At 40.6% G+C, this 21,137-nt stretch overlaps 1 protein-coding gene across 11 annotated transcripts in view; it reads right to left on the reverse strand.

Annotated features, from left to right (window-relative positions):
* Positions 1–21,137, reverse strand: part of LOC102563423 (hypothetical protein) — a 718,626-nt gene that overhangs the window by 397,407 nt on the left and 300,082 nt on the right. For 9 of the 11 annotated variants that reach the window (XR_009460815.1, XR_009460817.1, XR_009460816.1 and 6 more), the window contains exon 9: positions 4,978–5,140. The exons of the other annotated variants lie outside the window; for them this stretch is intronic. The gene's annotated coding sequence lies outside the window, so the exon portion shown is untranslated. The remainder of the gene's footprint in view (positions 1–4,977; positions 5,141–21,137) is intronic. 11 annotated transcript variants of the gene reach the window in all.

The raw sequence follows: 21,137 nt of genomic DNA on the forward strand, positions 1-21,137 counted from the left end.
AAATTCTTTGCAACTAATCAGCACTGCCTCCAAACTAATTACCAGCCTCTGCTTCTTCAGTTTCCTTTATGCCCCTCCTTGCACATATTTATACCACTCGGTAAGAACATATATCTGTAAAGCACCTCAGTGCTGATCTCTCTGTGGAGGACAGAAACATTTACTTTCCATCATTTTACTGTGACTACTTCACAATATTGACCTACATCTCTTGCTCTTTTCCATAGTGATAGCAGCTTGTCCTTTTAGTCTTCAAATCAGAGGAAGAGAAAAACATCATCATGTCCAACCTCTGGTTCCCTCTTGATAGTCACGTTTTGACTCAACAACTTTCAGGGACAAGAAAAACAGAAAAATCAGCACTGACAAGAAACCTGAGACTTCCCAGCCATAATGCTTGGGAAGGAAATGGGCTCTGCCCTTTTGGGAAAGGGAAATTGCTTTGGAAGTCTAGACTGACCCCTTCCTTTCCTGACTCCCCCTCCTCCCTCAAGCCTACCCATTATTTTTAAGACCAAAAGTCAAAGGAAGGGAGAGGATACAAAGGAATCACTGGGCAGTTTCCAATGCTGTGTGTAAGCAAAACAAAATTATAAGCAGATATAAGCTATTTTGACAGTTCAAAAATTGATGCCAGTTCAATAATTGGAAGGGGATAAGAGGCATGGAAAGAGAGAGAGTTAAAGGACTAGGAAAGGAAAATGGACAAAGATACTGGCAGCATCTGGGATAATCAAACTGAAAAACAGGGTTAGGGGAAAAGACCAGATAAGGTTGCAGCCAGGCAGTCTGGCTATAGCATCAAACTGGGTTTGCCTTTCTATCATTACAACTATTTGCCAGCAACAAATCTCTAGGACTGTGCTGGCGAGAGGGAGAGAATTAAAAAAAAGTTACTGGCAAATTCATTATAACTGGAGGGAACATTATTGATGACCACCCAAAAGCTAAAGATGTGGTAAGGACAAAAAGAAAGACATGATGACACCAAGCAGCTGTGAGAAGCTGAACAGCAGGGAAACTTGAAACAATCAATCAAATGAACATAGATTAATTTTAAAAGAAGCCCAGAGGGGCCAGAGAAGTTGAGATACAGAAGAGACCGAGGTCACCAAAAGAAGAATGCCCACAGCAGCTTGTGTATACCAGGGAAGCCCAGAAAAATTGAAACGATGGCCCAGATAGGAAACATCAAAGCTGGAACCAAAAATGCAGGAGGAAAGTTAGGAGGGTATTCCAGTGCAAGGAACAATCCTGGAGCAACAGAGAGAGAGAGGATAAAAGAGTGAGGGAAAAGCTGTCCTGGGAATTATGAGAGTAATCTAGAGCAGCCCAGGAGAGGGCAGAGGGAATTCATGCAGCAGATAGAGAAATGAAGGATGCTGTGTGTATGAAACAAAGTGTGAGTATGTGTGGGAGAGAGCACACGCTTAAAATGACTGGGCCTTGTATGTGTATTATAGCTGACATATATATGTGCAAAAACTTATTTATATGCAAACTTTATGTGCACAGTACAGTGCACAAACTACACTGTACTGCACACAAACTACACTGTACTGTACACATTTTATGTATTCTCTTTTTCTGTCTAGGGCAAAGGATTTTATTTTTGGTGGTTGAAAAGGCCTGCACAGTTTGATTCTTTTGTGACAATCTTGATCATTTTCCCCATTTAATACTCTGAGCTGTCTTCGTGGAAATAGAGACATTGCAGCTGGCACTTTAATTTTTTCCCCATATGAAAAAACAAATCCAGGCTAATATCTAGAGAGCAGTAGTTCTGACAGATCAAAACTTTCCATTAGGCAGGATCAGAGGTCAAGTAGGACTCTAAGTCTAGTCAGGACCTTTCTAACTGAGAACAAACTAATACACATGATGGGTCTCCCACCATCATGTCCATCCCTGACTTAAAAAAAAAATTACCAGTTTTAAGACACCTTTAGCCCCTTCTTTCAGCAGATAACGTCCTAGTTTAGTTTTTGTGATAGTGTACCAGCACATCATTAAAGAGCTCCTAGTGAAGATGGCTGTTAATTCCAGCTGCTGAAACATTTTTCGTATCCTGGGGTTGAACTGGATAATAACCCAACCACCTCAGGTATATTAAGATCAGTTCCCACAAGTTTCAATAAAAGATTTTTTTTTTTTTCTGGACCAAGTGCCAAAAATGATGTTTCCCTCTGCAAGCAAATTTCTCTGGCTTGGGAAAAGTATGGAAGATAGTCTCTCTGAATCATTCTCCCTGAATCAAAACATCATGTAAAACAGGGGTTGGAAAGGTACAGCCCGTGGGTCAGATCTGGCCTGCCAGGCCATTCTATCCAGCCCACAGAATCCCTAAGAAATTTAGAAAATATTTATCTGCTCCCGACTGCCTGTCAAACACAACAGGAGCCAGGGGCAGTACAACCCAGGGGGAGCCATCAGCAGGAGACAGGAGGCAGGACCCCAGCCCAGCTCCACCCCACCCCCAGCCATTTCCCTGCCTTCCTGCCCCCACACTGCTCCAGCACCATGTGGCTCCCAGCTGCATTGCCAGACTGAGAGCATGGGGCTGCACTGGTACCCTGGTCTGTGTGTGTGAAAAAGTGTAGGGAAGGAGTGTGTGTGTGTGTGTGTGTGTGTGTGTGTGTGTGTGTGTGTGTGTGTGTGTTCATAGGGTAAGTCCCACACATACAACCCACCATACACCCCCTTGCACAGCCATACCCACAGACCCCCATACCCACACCCCTTCAGACACTCCAGCCACCCTCCCCCCACACAGTCCCCCACAAACCCCATACCCACTCACACCCCACATATTCACATTTACCTGCATGCTCCCTCACCCCACACCCACACCTACCCACCCTCACACCCAACATACCCACACACACACAGCCCCTCACAAACCCAAACCTACCCCGCCACTATATACAAGAGTAAGACTGCATTTAAGCTGTTATTTACAATCACCTCTATGAATACTACACAAACACATATGAACCAGGACAAAAATATTTTTGAAAACAAATTAATGAACGTTGTAGATGTTCACTTTTTAGAATATAATGTGGTATTTTTCTGATTCTGAGATGGCAAAACCCCTTGCTGAAAGAAGTATTTCCGGGGACAAAGGAAGCGACTTCTGGTGGCAAAGGTCAGGGATTAGGGGACGGGACTTCCAGCCCCAAGATAGCGATCAGTGGGCAGGGCACCTGTCAAGGGACGGAGCTACCCATGCAGCCCATAGTAGCTTGCCAAAACTTGGTCAGCAGCCATCAGCCTGAAATAATTGCCCGCCCCAATGTAAATCATGTAGGCTAGGGACAGACATTACACATAAACCAGTTTAAGTGATCAGAAACTGGTTTAAACCTGTAAAAGAACAGCTGTTCAGTGCCCATAAACCAGTTTGAAAATGGCTGAAATCGGTGAGATAAACCTGGTTGAATGTAGTATCAGACTTAACTGATTTGGCTCAAACCAGTTTGTGCAATGTCTGTCCGAGACCCCCTTGCTGGTTTAAATTAAATCAGACTCCCCCAGGATCCCAGCATGCTGTCTGGGCTGGGTGGGGCTCTCAACTCCACAGCAGGGCTGGCCCCTCCCCTCTGCTCCCTGGCTGCAGCTCTGGCAGTCTCTGCAGGCATCTGCCTGGATTCTGCTCCCCCCCGCTCCTCTCTCCACTCTCTGCTAGGCAGGCATTCCCCCATCCCTCACAGACACCTCAGCATTAGCTAGCAGACCATGTGCTGGCTACCTCTGAGCTGTGGCACACAGAACAAAGGCAGAATTAACAGATAGCTGGTAATGTCCCTCTGTTGTTTTCTTAATGAGCTGATAAACACTGAGTTAGGGGTGATACAAATTCCCTGCTGGGCTGCTCCAGGAGGTAGGGGGGAACCCCTCCCTAATCATAGCATCCTGCTGGGGCCTGGCCACACCCCCCCTCAGCTCAGCTCTGTGGAAGGGAAGGGAAGGGAAGGGAAGGGAAGGGGAGGGGGGGAGGGCTGCTCTAGTGCCCCTCAGCTTCTAGCCTGAGCCACTGCAGGTATGTGCCTGCATTACTGGGATGTCTGTCTGGTTATAAACTGTTGTAGCCTAGCCAGGTTAGACTAACCTGCAAAGACTGAATCAATTCAGGCTCAGGGTTTTTGAATGTCTGTTCCTAGCGATAGTGTTTGACATATTAGAACTTACTGATGTAGTGGCCTAGGACCCTCCCTTTCTAAATCATAGTCAGGCTTGGGAAGCCAGCTCTGTTTTGTAAACAAGGTTAGCAAATTGCCATTAAGCTATTCAATTCCAGTAATCAGCATCAGGTTAATGACAGCCACTCATTCACTTTCCCCATTGCCAAACCAGAAATAGCTGTTCAGCTAAATACTTCCCAAGAAATGTTTAACGCAGCAAAAGTAAATGCAATTAGGTCACAGATAAGTTGTTCCAGTATCTGCAAACCCTATCCTTGCATATACAAGTGGTTTAAAACAGCTTTAACATTCAGAGACACATTGAGATACATTACAGGACCTTCGGAATACATTTGCAAAGCACATAAGCCTCATGCTAACTTTTTTGCAAGTCACAAGCAAAATAATGAATTTTGTTTTTTAATAATGAATTCTGTTTATTATCTGCTACCTGTCAATTACAGCCTTGTGTTGTTTACAGTATACCAGTGATTTACTGCAGGAAAACTACTAATTTCCCAAATGATCATGGAAAATTCTGCTACATTCCATATAATGTAATTGTGTGGACTAACAAATCAAAACATGTAAAAGTATCTTTCCTGCTTATCTTAACAAGCACAATGTTTTACACAACTAGAAACTATCTGATGTTGGATCAAATGGTCCTATACGCTTTCTAGGCTTGCTAAGTCATTTAAACATGTAAAGCGGACTACCGTAATGCATAACAACTAATTAAGCATTTTGGAAACTCCAACTGGCAGACACAATAGTGACACACTGTACTTACAGAGCAGAGTATGGAAAAGATGTAAACTTAAGATGTGGTGTGCTGCTTCCAAGTGCCTGGCATTTGTAGGTTGCCAATCACTGTGTTAACCTAATGCTGCTGCTGAGACAGATGATGTTACCGTTGCCCTTAATGACGTTTGATAGCAGAATGAAGACATTACCTATAAAAAATTAAAACACGATCATTTAACACCCCTCAAATCATACCTTCTGCTCCACTGGAGTCTGTGCCCTACTCTCTTCTTCAAGTCTCAGACAACAGGCAATGGAAGTAAATGCCTCAATTTAATCTAAAGCAGCATCAGGTGGCATTTTCTAACTGATTAGAAGGCCACTTATCCCAAGGGGAGAAGTTAACAGACAGAAAATGACTGTTTTATAACTGGAAATATGGTTTATCTGAAGGAACCTCCAGGAGCAGGAGCTTTAACTACAGGGAACGAAGAGCAATGTTTCTGCCCTGTGGTCACTCAGCATGGCACAGTAGAAGGTACTGAAGATGAGTCACCTCTACATGTGGAGCTAAGACTGAAGGGGTACTGGATGCAAAGCATAATAAATAAAAAGACTGTGTGCACTCCTAACAGATCCTGATGACATCATATACCGTGGGAACAGAACTTGATTCCTTTCTAATCAGAAATGCAACACATTTCCTAAGATTAGGCTATTGCACACTATTCTACTGAAAAAAAATCTTGCATGTGCTTCAAATTGTTTTTATTTTTAGCCTTTATCTATTTATAGAAGATATCCCACTCCAAAAGCAGAAAACAGATGGGGTGGCGTATTAGTAATACTGATATACGTCATTGCTGTTACATGCATGGGAATTATCATTAGTAATTATTTAAAGATGCAAATGGTTTTCACAAACAGCTTATGTTTTTCCCCTCAGTCTATTTGCTTGCTTATTCAGGGACCAAAAATAGGTATGCACCGCTGCCTGGTGCAAACACTCTGTATGTAACATTTGAAACTCAATTCCCTCCTACTAACATGCACAGTTAATAAACACTCAGACAATATCTTTCATTTACACATTGGCTTAAAAAAAGGTGTTATTTATGTTTTACACATAAGCATAGTTTGTGACTTTACAGACTATAAGCATTTACAGCCTCATTACATACAGCTCAATTTCACAAGCAAAATACTTTAAAGATAGGCTCTTGCCAGCAGTCTTGATCCAGGTACAATCTTTGGGAAAGCTCAGTCTGTGGTTAGTCTGGTCATTGGGAAAATCCAGTTCTGTGTCAAAATTTCAGGTGCTTTCTGATCCAGATGTCCCTAAAAGCAGTTCTTAAGGAACCCTGCCTGGATTTGTAATGGGCTGCTAAGAACCACAATGCTTCTTGAGTGTGGGGTGCCTGGAGCGGCATTCCTTCTTTTGGTCCATGGCTCTGCTGTAGTCGGTTATATAAGAGCACCCAGGCTGGCTGCTAAAGTATCAGAAGTTTGAAGGCACAGAGCCTCCATTCCAATTGGAGCAAAGTCCCCAGCTCTGCAGCAAGCAGACTAAAACAGCTGGAAACTCCACCGCTTCCCAGGTTGTCTGCCATGGAACAGGGACTCGACGTCTAGATTTGTGGCTCCAGGACCAACTTGCCCCTTGGACTGCTCTGAACCAGGGACTCCAGAGCTTCCAAAATCACAGGGCATCTGCAAAAAAGCCCTAGGCTTTCTAGCCTGAGGCAGCCTATATGAGGGTGCTACTATAAAGCAGCAGACCCTGAGAGTCCTGGCAGCAGCTGTCACAGTGATGACAGGGATTCTGGTTTTCTCTGATAAAAAAAAAATCCCAATTTTTTATATAAAAATATAACCCAAAATCCACATTTTTCCATGATTAAAATTAAATGTATATATATATATATATACACACACACACACACATATATACAGAGAGAGAGGTGATTTATTTTAATCATGGAAAACTATGGATTTGGGGTTTTTTTATATAAAAAAATTGGGTTTTTTTTTTAAATCAGAGAAAACCAGGATCCCTGGTGATGAAATAGATAATGTCAGTTGCACTTAGCAGCTGTTGAGTCCTGGGGAACATACTGTGTTTCAGAAACACCACAGTTCTGCGTTTTCAAAACCAGTTTTGTTTTTTGATATTTTAAAATAATTTTACATTCACAAGAATGTAAAAACAGTATTTGTTTCAGCCTGATTTGAATGAAAACCAAACAAACACAGGAAAACTGCATAAGTTGTTGAATAAAAATATTAACATTAACATCTTGGCATTTGGCTCTTTTAAATATCCAGCTGTGCATTTATAATGGGACTAGATTGAGCAAACTACAATCTTATACAGTCTATAAGGCATACGTTATGGTCAAAAAGTTGTTTTATAAGCACTACTTTTTCTTCTACATTGCCCCCTTCCTAATTAGTTCCTAAGCAAGTATTTCACTGTTTAGATACAGTGGCAGTCAGCAGAAAACACCTACATCTATATAAAATACTAAAAGTTCTTTGATTAGCCTAATATTAATGGTAATCTGTGACTGTACAGTTTAGGAGACTATATCGAATGTTCAACAATTATATGATTTTTTGGTGTTGATTTTAAATCACAGGTTACATTCAGCTTGGAAAGTTGCAGATGTCTGTATGTTAAGATAACTGAGATCCCTGATTCAGCAAAGTATTTACCTGCTAATCTTCAAGTACTTGAACCTATATTTCAATTAAATTAATCACTTAAGCAAGTGCTTAACTCTAAAAGATTTTAAGAAGGTAAGTAAAAGCACTAAACAAGTAGATAAAAAGGTAAGGATGAAAAGCATCGCTTTTTTCAGAGTCAAATTGATAGTCGACTGCAAGGAACATCCGTCCCACATCTAGATTCATGAAAGGCCATGCCTGCTGGCAGATAGCTTTTAAACATACAACAAAAAGCTGCTATTTTGTGGTATACTATATTATTCATATTATGTTACATTATGCATTTGGAAAAAATCCTACTGTACAAGTTGCTGCTTGTTCTGAAAGTACTGGTTTATATAGGTACCTGGCTATTAATCAAAATACATTTAAAAAGAAAGGTTTTTTTCTAAGTCATCTATAAACTAATACTAAAATGATTTACTTAAGTGATAAGGTTTATGATGGAAGAATGTATAAGGCAATAAAATGTCTTTTACAACTGGTTAAACACTGAAGCAAAGCTGAGGCATTTGACAATTGCAAGTGTGGTCTCTAGTAAGAATATTCTAGCACTATGAATATTCTTATAATAAAACAAGAAAAATACAGGCATCCTGATTGTTTCTTTATTGGTCTTTCATCTTTTGGGGTTGGATGGATTTGGAATCATCATTTTACTATGACTTTGTTACTACTTATATGGAGGACGTGTGGCTTCAATAAGTAACTGAGCAAGTCAAGGTTTTAAAAAGGCAGATTTGTTGGCGGTCAAGTGGGTGAAAATTTGATCAAAGCAGTGTCCTGAGTGGAAAAGGAAGGATGTGAATGGAGACCAACATTTCCAAGACAGGCACCTAAATATCTCCAGCAACATATGTCTTTTGAAAAACTAAAAGATCAAATTCAAACAGGGTGCAAGCATGTGCAAATTGTTTGACTTCAAAGAAATTGTACTCTCTTACACCAGATATAAATTCAGTCCTAACTATTTCATTATCCATTTTGAGCACATAAATGTTATACTGTAGGCAACAATTTAGGAGTTTGTTTAGAAAATACCGGCTCATAGTGATGATAAATAAAGATTTCAGTGTTGTATGTGAAAATAAAGTTGGATTTTTCTAGTCCACGACTGAGCACAATTCTTCTCTTGTTATAGTGCTGGATTATCACCCTTTAGAAAAGTATGTAGAAATATTTCAGGGCTCCTGAGTTATTTCACTCTGCCAACTTAAAAATAAGTCTTCTATAAACACCCAAAATGAAAACATCACCATTAAAGCTTTATTCATTTTTTGAAAGACAAAAAGAGGTTTAATTGTTATCATCATCATCATCATTAGATCTTTCACTATTTCATCCATCACTTTATTTATACGGTAAGTTTCTCCAGGCAAGGATCATGTCATATCATGGATATGAACAATGCCTATTAAACTAGGGACCCAAGTTTCAGTTGGGCCCTGTATGTACCACTGTCATACCAACCTCCTTTAGGGCCAGATACAGACATTATACTTTTACCAGTGTAAGTGATTGGAAACCAGTCTATACCCGTGCACAGAACAGAAGTTTGGCATGCATAGATGGGTTTCAGAATTTTGAACCCAGTCTAAGATTTGCCCTCCTCCCACAACGGGCAAATGTGGGTTCTGTTTACTACCAATCTAACCTACATTGCTTACAGAAAACCACATAACTAGGGATCTACCAAATTCATGGTGGGAGTGGGGTGCATGGCAGCTCCTTTAATCTTAAGATTCCCTGTGCACTCCCCCCACCCCCCTGTGACTGGCAGAGGGGTCCCGCCACTCACCTCTTGCTCCTGATCGTCAGGGAGGCAAAAACCACAGTTTAAATATGGTACCATTTTTGCCACTCATCGCAGATTGGTCAAGGGGCCCTCACAGCCACGCTGTCTTGTTGCTGACTGGCCAGGAGGCAAAAACAGCACCAAATTTAAAACCATGGTTTTCACCTCCCCTCTGATCAAAAGTGAGCAGTGAGCCAGGTGGGGCAGTGGGGCACATGGGGGGGGGGGATCTGCAATATAAAAGGAGCCACTGTGCACCCCACTCTCGCAGTGAATTTGGTAGGTCCCTACACATAACTACGATTGATTCTGCCTCAGGCTTTTTGGTTGTCAGTACCTAGCCTAGAAAGTCAGGACAGTCCCTGTTTAGTCCTTGATAGATATATGACAGTTCACCCATACGAAGTAGAAATTCACTAATAATTTATGTTCTACTGTTATCCCACGTTGCATCTTTTGTGTCATGACACAGAAATTATAATATGATCCAAAACTTGGGTGTATATTGTGTCTAATTATTTTTTCAAGCTACTTTATGAGTGCAGACAGAAGTTACATTTTTTGTGCGGTCGGGCCCCTGAAAGCACTCTACAGCCATGCCAATGACACACGTGCATGGCTGCAGAGTGCTTTTAAAATGGCTGATAGCACAAATGAGGTATTAGATGAAGATCCTCTGCTTTAGAGCACTTTAGGAAATCTGTGTTTCCTACGGTTAATTTTTCACACAATTGGGGCTGAACTTCTGGAGCCCAGCCCTACCCTCAGGACTGTCATCAAGGAAGGAGCGGTGAAGGGCAAGCCAGAAGCAGTAAGCTGACTTGCCCCTCACGAACTGGCTTGCCCCTCAAGCAGCAGTGAGCTCACTTGCCCCTTTCATAAGCTGCTGGCTTCCCAGCCTGAGCTAAATGGAGGGGGTATCAGAGTCTAGGCAATCTGGCAGATCATGAAAGTAGCAGCTTGCAGCTGCTAGCTTGCCCCTATCTCCCTGCTGACAGGAGGGGAGGGGCACACCTTTGGCTGGGGAGAGGAGCAGCTCCTCAGCTTGCTAGGTTGAGCTTGGTAGGCTCAATTCCCCCCTGCCCAGTCAGGGTGGGGGAGGGAGCGCTTTAACTCATAGCACTTTATGTAAAGTGCCATGAGTTAGAGAGGGGCCTGAACATCTGTCAGCACCCTATAGTTACACTGAAGAGCTGAGTGTCCAATCTTAGTCCCATTTACTTCGGTAGGATCAAAATGTAAACCAGTGTTTAAAACCTGTCTAAAGGACTAATTTTCAAAATGTTCCCATTGAAAAAGCTCAGCTTAAATCTGTCAAACTGTAGCTTAGAAGGTCCCAAACATAAACAGTGCAATATATATGCATTGTGTTTCCTTATTAAAACAGTTAGAATGATAACCCTAACATTGTTTACAGTAAGTGGTGTTTTGTCTATAGAAAATACATGGAGGAAATCACAGCTCACATGAGAAACATGAAGAAGTTAAAATAACTGAAACTGTATTTTGTCTTTTTTGAGAAGTAGTTAAGTTTTTAATGGACAGTTAAAAAAAAATAATAGCTATTTTAAATTAGTTAAAATTTAGGGCTGAAACTACTTGTTGGTACCACCTTATTCAAAACAGGAAATAATGTTCCTTGTTTGCTTGATGTTTTGTGGTACTGTTTTCCACTGCAGAAAAGAGATGTGGTTTTCTGGCTCTTTGGCCCTCAGACAGAATCCCATAAATGACATCTCACAATGTGTAGAGGTTCTGCTTTTTTAACACCACAACATTTAGATTTCTGCTTTCAGACTGAGAAGCAAATATAGAGAAACTGAACTTAAACCAAATCTGAATGCTTGCGGTTTTCTCAGCCTAAAACCACCCAACCTTCCTGACTTTCAATTTACCCAAACCACAAGGACATTAATGATGACCCTTCTCTCTTAAACCTCAGCTTCTTCCTTTACATTTGCTTGTTTCTCTGTGAACAAATTCTTTTTTTCAAAGCAAAAAAGCTGCATCCGGCACAACTAATCAGAATGGCTTACTTTAAACCTATACCTTCAACCAAAATTAGACATCACCACAACACTCCCACATAACAACTGCAGTTATTTAACACCAAAAGTTTATTTTGCTTTCTTCAGCTTACTGTGGAAAGTTTTGTGTTTTCAGACATCTATTTCCAATTAATACAAAACAATTATCAATGATTAGTTTAAAACAGTAACAAAAAAGTACAAAAACATCAAGCTTGAGAGCAATGCAAAAGGATGAGGCAGCTGGGAAGTAGTTCATTGTGGAGTGGTAGTTATTGCTCCAGAGTTCATGTTGAAACTAGCTCTGGATTCCAAGCCCAATTTTCAACACTCCCTGTCACCATTCAAAAGCATACTTATTCTTAAAATTTTGCATGCTACATATCTTACCCCAGGGAATAGTTTCCTTACATACTTGGAAACAGCTGGCTTTTCTCTTCCTTTGCACCTTTTATAAGGACTCTGGCACACCCAGCTTATTAGGAAAATATGCCCTCAAAGGAAGACTATTTTGCTTCCTTGATTCCAAGGAAGTGGTCACATCTGGACCACAGGTTATTTCTTGGGCCATTTTAGAAGTTAGCATCTCTCAGATGGACACTAGTGGCTTACATTCATATGACCATGTACTCAGGTTCAACCAGGTGCATGCAACTACCAGGGTCAAATGTCTGGTTCTAAAGACAACAGCCATTTGAACCAGCATTAGCATTTGCAAACAGGTTTAAATTGAATTAAATTTGCACACCTCTATGAGATGAATTTTACAATGTTGTCAGCTCTCAATTTTATTCCAAGTCTCATCATGTCCTAGCAGCATGCATGCCTCAAGTGGCACATACAGTCTCTATGTGTGACATATTACAGATCAGGGAAGGGACAAGCAGAATAGTGGCAGATAGGGCAGGGAGGAGACAGCTGAGCAGAAGATTGGGCAGGGAGCATAGGGCAGGGAGCATAAAGCAGAGCAGCAGATGGGGGAGAGGAGTGGCACTTGGGGAAGAGAAGGGGGCTCAATTTGTAATATACCTGTCCAAAGGTTGGCCCCTCACTGTTCTAGCCTCAGCTATCCTGGAATGAAATGCTTCTGTGAAAATGTCTTAATTTTTTAAACCAATACTACTGACTTGAGTTTGGCGATAATATCATTATTTGTATTATGACAAATTATTTTTGTTCACCATAACTAGGCCATTATGGTCAGGGTTGACATAATGATTCTGGGGAGGGCTGGTGAAAGAATTCTTTGCAGTCAGTCTCAAATTTAGTTGATTCATTTTACACTGAAAACAAGTATGGCTGGGTCACCTTGTAAGCCCCAATAGTATATTGTATAGGAGTCCAGATGCTTCTTTCTTTTTACTTTAATAATTAAATTTAACTGATTTCTGTTGGCTTATATTTTCAAAGCTATTTTACCTTCCTAAAGAAAAAGGTTAGAAAATCTTTCATTTTTTTTTTCCTCAAGGAAAGCAGAGCTTCCCCTTTACATTTCCAAAGGCTTCACATACCTCTTTGCCCAGTTCTATTGGCAGTGGCATTTTAACGGTATAACAAAAGACTAGGAAATAAAATAGCCTTTCACTTTAAAAGAACATATTTAAAAAGTGAATGCTGTCACTCTCACCTTTAGATAGAGACCCTGAAATCTCTGTCAACCTGTGCTTTTCCAGCTCTATATACAAAAATAGATGGATATTAGAGGGGAAAAATCCAGAAACAAAACAAAAGGAAGAAAAGGCCCTCAAGGGAAACTTGAGGGATTCTTTTTAATTAATTAAGAGGACACTAATCACAAAGAAAAATGATGGGGACTCTTCCTAGGCACCACCATGTCAAAATACAAATAATAATTTTACATACCTACTTGGCAATGAGCTTGTAAGTGTATCATTATTATACAGTACAATTAAAATGTTTTCAGTGGGCCCACACAGAATCATAACTCAGAGGCTTCACCCTGCTAAATAAAATCACATGACAATAATATAATTGCGGTCTATAGAGGCATATCTTCATGAATAAGGGTTCTTGTAAAATTGTCGTCAAACTGTAATGTTACCAATGCTAACTCACAAGATGGAGGTGAAAGAAATACAAGGGACTAAGCAAGATGAACAAAATGGCATGCTTTGAAACTTAGTAAGACCCTGTCTTGAATGGGCAGTGCTGCTGATGGTCAGTGAGACCAATGAGGATACTTATTGTCAGCAGGGAATTCCTCAGACAAGCAAACATTTCAAGATCAGGCCTTCAAGAACCATGAGTGTTACCTGCCTTATTTCAAAATGGGCATTTTATGTTGGCTAAGAGTTTGCCGACATGCTTCATAGAAGAGGTACAATGCAAGCAACAGCATACCAAGAGTTTTCCCACGTTAGCTTATTTCAGCCACTTTTATCCTTCATGTGGCCACCCAAAAGGTGGGTACTCATGACTAAACTTACAGTGTGGGGCAGCAGTAGGAGTCCGCTCTTGTGTGGATTGAGGGTTTCAGTCTCTGGCCTTTTTCACAAGCATTAAATTCCCAAAGCAAATTTTAAGAAAATAAATATGTATGACAAAAATGAACTTATCTCAGATGCCAGTTCTAGTAGTATCTCATATTTCTTAAACACAGGTCCAGTTACCATGTGTCAAAACAGTTAAACAAAATTAAATGAATCTTAAAATGTCCATTTGGATTATATAAATCTACATACACTGCATTATATAAATACTAACTTACTAAGAAGCTGCTCAAATTTTGAACTATTTTGAGATTGTGGCATATTAGCCATGGCTCCCATAGGCCAGTGAAATGAAGCTGGGCAGATATCTGATAGAGTATTTGCTGGTACATACTGCCCCACCTACCTTGGGTTTTAGGCTGTAGCATGAGTCCCTTTATTAACCAACCTCAAAAATCCAAAGGAAGATAACCAGATTGAGCAGAAGCAACAGAATAAGGCTAGGGACAGGAATTCAAAAAGTCTGAGCCTGAATTGATTTAATTTTTGCCAGTTAGTCTAACCTGGCTAGGCTAAATCAGTTTTTTTAACCAAACAGACATCCCAGAAATGCGGGCACATGCCTGCAGTGGCTCAAGCTAGAAGCTGAGGGCACTAGAGCAGCCCTCCCTTGGCTTGGACAGAGCTGAGCTGAGGGGGGGGTGGCCAGGCCCTGGCAAGACACTATGATTAGGGACCGGTCTCCTCTTCCCCCTCCCCCCCCGCTTTGATAACAGAGCATTTATCAACTCTGTTATCAGCATTTAACAGCCCATCAGAAAACAAAGCCTCGCTCAGTACAAGTTCTTCTTAACCAGGTTTTTTTGAAGGAAGGAATGTAAGGCCATTACCATTTGAGCTGTTGATCACCTCCAAAAAGCCCTAGCTGGACACTGTCCTATATGCTTTACACAGCATTAGCTAGCATACCACATGCTGGCTACAATCTGTGCTGTGGGAGGAAGGAGGAAGAAATCCCTGCTTAAACATCAAGGGGGGGGGGGCACAGGGAAGCCAGCAGACCCTGCTGTGTCTGTAAGTCTCTGCTGGAGCTCTGACCAGGGAGCAGAGGGAAGGGGCCCGCCCTGCTGTGGAGCAGAGCCATGCCCAGCCCAGAGAGCATGCTGAGATGCTGCGGGAGTCTGGTTTAGCTTAAACCAGCAAGGGGTCTGGGGCAGACATTGCATAAACCATTTTGAGCCAAATCAGTTAAGTCTGATACTACATTCAACCAGGTTTATTTTAAACTGGTTTCAGCTATTTTCAAACTGGTTTATGTGCACTGAACATCTGTTCTATTACAGGTTTAAACCAGTTTCTGTTCACTTAAACCAGTTTATGTGTAATGTCTGCCCCTAGCCTAAGACAGTGAAACAAAATGCACTAATTTGGCATATTACTAGTGCTTTCATCTCTTATTTAGATTTCTAGCCCTTTAGCTACACATACTTATGGCAACAAAACAAAATTAACAACATTCACAAAAAAGAAACCAGTCATCTTTATAGCTGTTCTACATGATTTTTCTCTTTTATTCTGAAAGCATCGTACAAAAGCATATGTCACACAGTGAGAGCTGTGGGTGGGTGTGGGTGTGTGTGTGTGGGTGGGTGTGTTGGAAGAGAGGGCAAGTTCCCTCACTGTTACCTGCTCACAAGAAGTGAATAATTGTATACATTGCAAAGGTGTCCAGGTACACAGCATGCCTGAAAATTAATGTTTTAGGATAGCTAAAGGCAGACCACACTGTTGTGAAGTTGCCTAAGGACTACACGCAGGTCTAATAAGTAAGGGGCTTGAGGTGATCTGGAAGAAGATGCTTCTTACAAAGGAAGGAATAAAAATGTGTTCTGGGAGGGAAAAAAAAAAATCTCCCCTTTGATTCCATTTCCCCCGTATAGATAAATACTTGGGAAGAGGAAATCCAGCAAGATAAGGAGACAAAGAGAAAGGGTGGAATTAGAACAGCACAATCTCTTGCACAGCCAAGATAAATTGAAAATAAATCAATCAATAAATAAAAAGCCTTAGGCATATTGCTCTGTTTAAAAATATCCCTAATAAAATATCAGAAGAAAACATCAGAGAGGTTTATTTTCCATAGCAAAGAGCTTACATATCTAACATTTAGAGTTGTTCCATTCCTTATTTATGGGTTTATTCACTCAAAGTTCCTTAAATGAACTCACTGAAAAATAATGAAAGGCAGCTAACATGGCCCATATCTGTTACACTCATTTCTCAGATTATTCTCGGATCTACTAAGTGACATTCATAGACATTCCAGAAAAAACACAGCACCAGCTTTTCCTTTTATGACACATTCAAATCATACTATTTTCTTTCAACTGCTTAACAGGCCATTTTCTCCCCCAAATCTGTCCCCCTCTCCAAGCCCTTCTCTTTCCTACAACTTGCCATTCATTTGTCCTTACACCAATCTTAGGAGTCCTTGTAAAATACAAGAGGGCAAGATGGGGCAAATGCCAGCATGTGACCTCTGTCTGTACTTAGCCAGGCGTGATGTGTGAATCAGGTTTGTTGCATGGAGGTTTCCATGGTAATACAACTACACAGTCAGTGGAGGAACTGCATAGTTTTTTAGCAGAGGTATGAGAAACAATAGAGCTGAACTTAAGAGAGCACAGAAAGAGTTCCCATTACCATAGATCCCTATAGCTATAACTGCAGGGCACTTCTCAGTGTTCTCCATCTCTACTCACTCCCCCAACAAATAACCAGTTCTTCCTAGAGAAATGAGAGGCAATTTTTCCAGGGGAATCAGTGATGGAAGTAAAGGGTTATTAAGAATGTGCGTGTATGCATGCGCACGCGCGCACACACGCACACACACACACACACACACACGAATGAGAGAGCACAAACCACTGTATATAGTCGAGCAGAACACAGTGATCCCCTTTAGCAGCTTCTGTCCAAAGCCATTTCTTAAACAGTTTTACTGAGAACCACAGAGCAGAGAGCTTTAATTCCTGACCTGTTTCCAAAGCCTAATAAAAACAGCACTGAAGTATACTCACTATGAGAGCAACCCTGTTTCTATAAAACAACCTTTTTTAAATTCTAAACTTTGGAAGCGAAATGCTCCAAAACTTTTGGATAAATATGTAAGTTCAGTGGCTATTGTTGCATTGTATTTTTATTTCTATTTTCATTAATTGAGTTGAATAGTGTAGATTAAATTCCATGTTTTTAGATTTTCAGCAAATGTGGAGTCCCACATATAATTGCATCTTAAACAGCACAAACAGCACAAAATCCACTTCTTATGGTTCAAACATTTCCTGTGTACAGCCTTGGCCAGATATAGACATTGCGCTTTTACTGGTATAAGTGATCAGAAACCAGTCTATACTCATATACAGAACAGAAGTTCAGCCCACAAAGTGGTATAAAAATGGCGGAACCCAGTCTAAGATTTGACCCGCTGAAGGCAAATGTGTGATCTAAACTACACCGCTTACAGAAAACCGCATAATTTAGATCAATTCTGCCTCCAGCTTTTTGAATGTCTGTACGTAGCCCTTGTGCCCAATCCCGTCTCTGCGACGCAAGAGCACTGAGCATCATGATGCAGCAGCATTCAGTCCTTTGCTCTGCATGTAGACACAAGGAAGAGAGCGCTGCTAAGAAGGTGAAGAGGAAATGCAGCTAGACCCTATGCGACTGCTCCCAGGGGAACACGAGGATGGGGGGGAAAGTGTTGCTGGGCTTATCAAGTTTTGCACACGACAGCTTGTGAAAAAGTTGCTTGTTTTTGCAAGTTTTTGTATACCTCAGTGAAAAGATTATCAATTCCCTGAATTTTTTCCTTAAATAGTAATTTCAGGTAGTGTAATGTCATATGGAATACATTTATGAACTTTTTTTTACTTAACATGTTAGGTACCAAATGTAATGCCTACTGCTGATAAGCATCTGGAGCAGAGCAGCATCCTCAACTATGCAACCAGCAAACATCTCTCTCTGAAAAAGTATAACAGCTCTGAAAAGCAGAATCTTAACTGCACAAACTCCATGCATTGAATTGAGTAACATGGTCTGATGAACCACACGTTATGCAAAGGCAATAAAGTATCTCCAATGATACCATCATCCGCTGCTAATGTGTTACCTCTCTCAACTTCCTTTAAGCATTCTTAAATTAAACTTAAGCTAGCAGTTTAGCAAATGCTACTGTACAAAAGACACGCGATGGCCTTTCCCCACCTTACTGCTAGTAATGGGTGAATAATAATAATTTACAATTAATTCAGGCTGCCACTACTAAAAAGGGAGAAGAATATGGTTAAATTATAAAAGAAAGGAAAAAGAAGTCTGAGATTACTGTCTGAACCCTGCCAAGAATTAAAACATTATAACATGAAATACGATGCTTTGTAAACTTTCAGATATTAGGTGCGAGGGTGGGTGTGTAGTCCTTTCCCAGACTGTAGAAAAGATTGTGCCAAAGCCCCACAGAAACTTTCCCACTTTGGGAAAAAACAAACAAACCACACAGACTTTCCAGAAATAGCACTCTTTTCCCTAAAATAAACCAATGCACTCAACCTATTATGGTTTAAATATTTTGCTAGTGCAGTACTGTATTCATAGGAAAGCAAAAACAGCATTTAAAAAATGGCTCCAAAATAAGTGAAGCATGGGTGTGTGTTCATGAGGTGACTTTTCATACCTTAGGGAAAGGGGAACACTATTATGAAGCCCTTTCCAATTCACCCTGTATCACCTGAATTGGCTCGAAAATCATGTTATTCGTCCACAGCCAACAAACTGTCAGGTTACACTGCATCTGTAATGAACTTGGCTTACCCAGCAGAGGGGAAGTAAGAGCAATAGTATCAAAAGGAAGAGCATTACATTGTTTTAAAATGAGAACTCATCTCCAAACCACCGTCTGGGGAAAGGAGAGGTTTATTGGGATGAACTGTACTGATTGATTCATTAGATCACCCAGTGGAAGCAACTTGACTGTGAAGACATGAGTTTACTAAAATGATAAAATAATAAAATAATACAAAACATCAGAAGCTGTGCTTCATTGTGTCAGAAAGATGGGCATCATGAAATGGTCTTTTTTTTTTTCTACCTACAACAGGAAAAGTGATTGATTTTTCTTCTTTTACCTTTGCAGTGCTTCATGGTGTGATGCATCTCAGGATATAGTCATGTATGATGTGACACAACTTAAACGCTATTCACTTGAATCAGTCAATGGCAAGACAATAGTTTAGTAGCAGAGGTTTATATTCTACATGATTCCCATAATTGCCAGTCTTCACCTATTTCAGCTCCTCTGCAATTCTGAAATTCCATCATGAGTAAACTGTACTTGAGGAAATAGTGGCCAGAGTCTCTGCTACTGCCATGCCTACAGTTTCGTGATCAGAGATGACTGAAACAGATAAAGTCTGACAGTTTCAATACTACTGTTGGTAGGGCTGTTTTCATGAAGGCATGGCAGGGATAGCCATGCTGCACAGGAGGAAGAGACTAACTGTTCTGTTCTCTTTCTAGTCTCAACCATCCCAATAGTACCACTTTCAGTCCTCAGTGTAGGGAAGCACTGTAAGTAGCAGCAACATCAGAGTGATAATGTGTGAAGGCAGCAAGAAAGGAAGGAGAATAAAGAACAAAACATCATAGAAGAGGGGAGGAAATAGAAATCCAACTTAAAAAAAAGGAATGACTAAATTACATTGTTCCTGGTATTGACTGGTAGGGTTTGAGTCCGTCCATATTTTTGCGAAAAGACATTTAAATATATTGCCTGCACATCAAGACTTACCAGTTGGCATCACTTTCAACCCATTAGAAAGACACGAGGAAGAGTCCTCACTTTAAAACTTACAGGAAAAGACAAATATCTGTCTCTATACAAGGCCTAGTCATTCGACAGATGAATCCTGGACTGTGAAACGTAGATTCCTGGCAATGTAAGAGCAGTGAAGGGGAAGACTGTTCTGAAGTTAATCAGCCCAAGAGTCACAATAAACTCTCAGAACCACTCGACTAAGATTTTAGAAACCACGTCTTTGGCTATCGCTAGTCAGTATTGCCAGTTCTAGAAATGGAAAAATTATGAAATTTTCTCATGAATCATGGAATTTTGTTTTAAAAAAATGTCATCTTCTTTTTACTTGTTCTCTCTCTGGTCTGAACCTCAATGACACCCTGGGGTCATATTGGCAAGCTTTTCTCCCCCGAAAATAACAGCTAGGATTAAGTAACATTTTTTAAAATGGAAGCTGAGATCCATGCTAATCACAGGATTCCATGAGTTTTAAAAGAAACAAATATTGAGAGAGTTAGGAAAGATACATGAGAAATGACAAAGCTGAGCAGTTAGAGAGAAGCACATTTTCCTTAAAGGGCATTTCATGTTACAGCTTATTTTATTTCCATGCCTGCTAATGAATGTTCATAATTCTACCACATCAGAGAAATGAGAGAGAGAGAGCATTGGTGAAAAGGAGTGAGGACGTCATCTCTTTTAATGTATGCAAAATCCTGACACATGGCCTGCACCATGTGGCAGAGTCCTTTATAGCACAAAATTCTTTGTAGTGCTAGCCTTACATGCATGCAGTATTCCCACTGAAGTTAACAGGAGACATGAGGGCACAATATGGCTTCAGCACAAATGTGGAGAAAAGCACACATATGCATTGCAGGATCCATGCTGACTTAAGAGAGCCAAGAAAGCATGTTCAAAATATGGAGGAAAATGTCAAAACTGAAGAGTACAACTCTGGCACAAAAGTGTAATAAATGGGCATCTGCTTTATTCCACACTACTTCAGTTCTTTGGAACTACTAACTCTTGCTACATCTAGGATCTACTTTTGTCTGTATTTGTTAAACCACCTCCATCCACAAAATATTTTGCTATCTACTCTAACAGTTCTTCTAGTAATGTCCAGTAATACTCTCTTCTCCAAAGCAGAGAAAGAAATCCAAGTGCCCTATTGAAACTACAGTACCAGGACTTGGAATTTGCTGACTTTGTTAAAACAGACTGAAAGCTGAACTTACTCTCCGCATTTCCAGGCTGCGCTCTACACTGGCATAACACTTGCAGAAAGATTCTTCATTCAAAGACTATTTGCCCCTTTGAAAGACTCTGAGTCTCCCTTGAAAATCAGGT

The sequence above is a fragment of the Alligator mississippiensis genome, chromosome 3 (genome assembly GCF_030867095.1).
Source record: "Alligator mississippiensis isolate rAllMis1 chromosome 3, rAllMis1, whole genome shotgun sequence".
In the NCBI taxonomy this organism is placed as follows: Eukaryota; Metazoa; Chordata; order Crocodylia; family Alligatoridae; genus Alligator; species Alligator mississippiensis.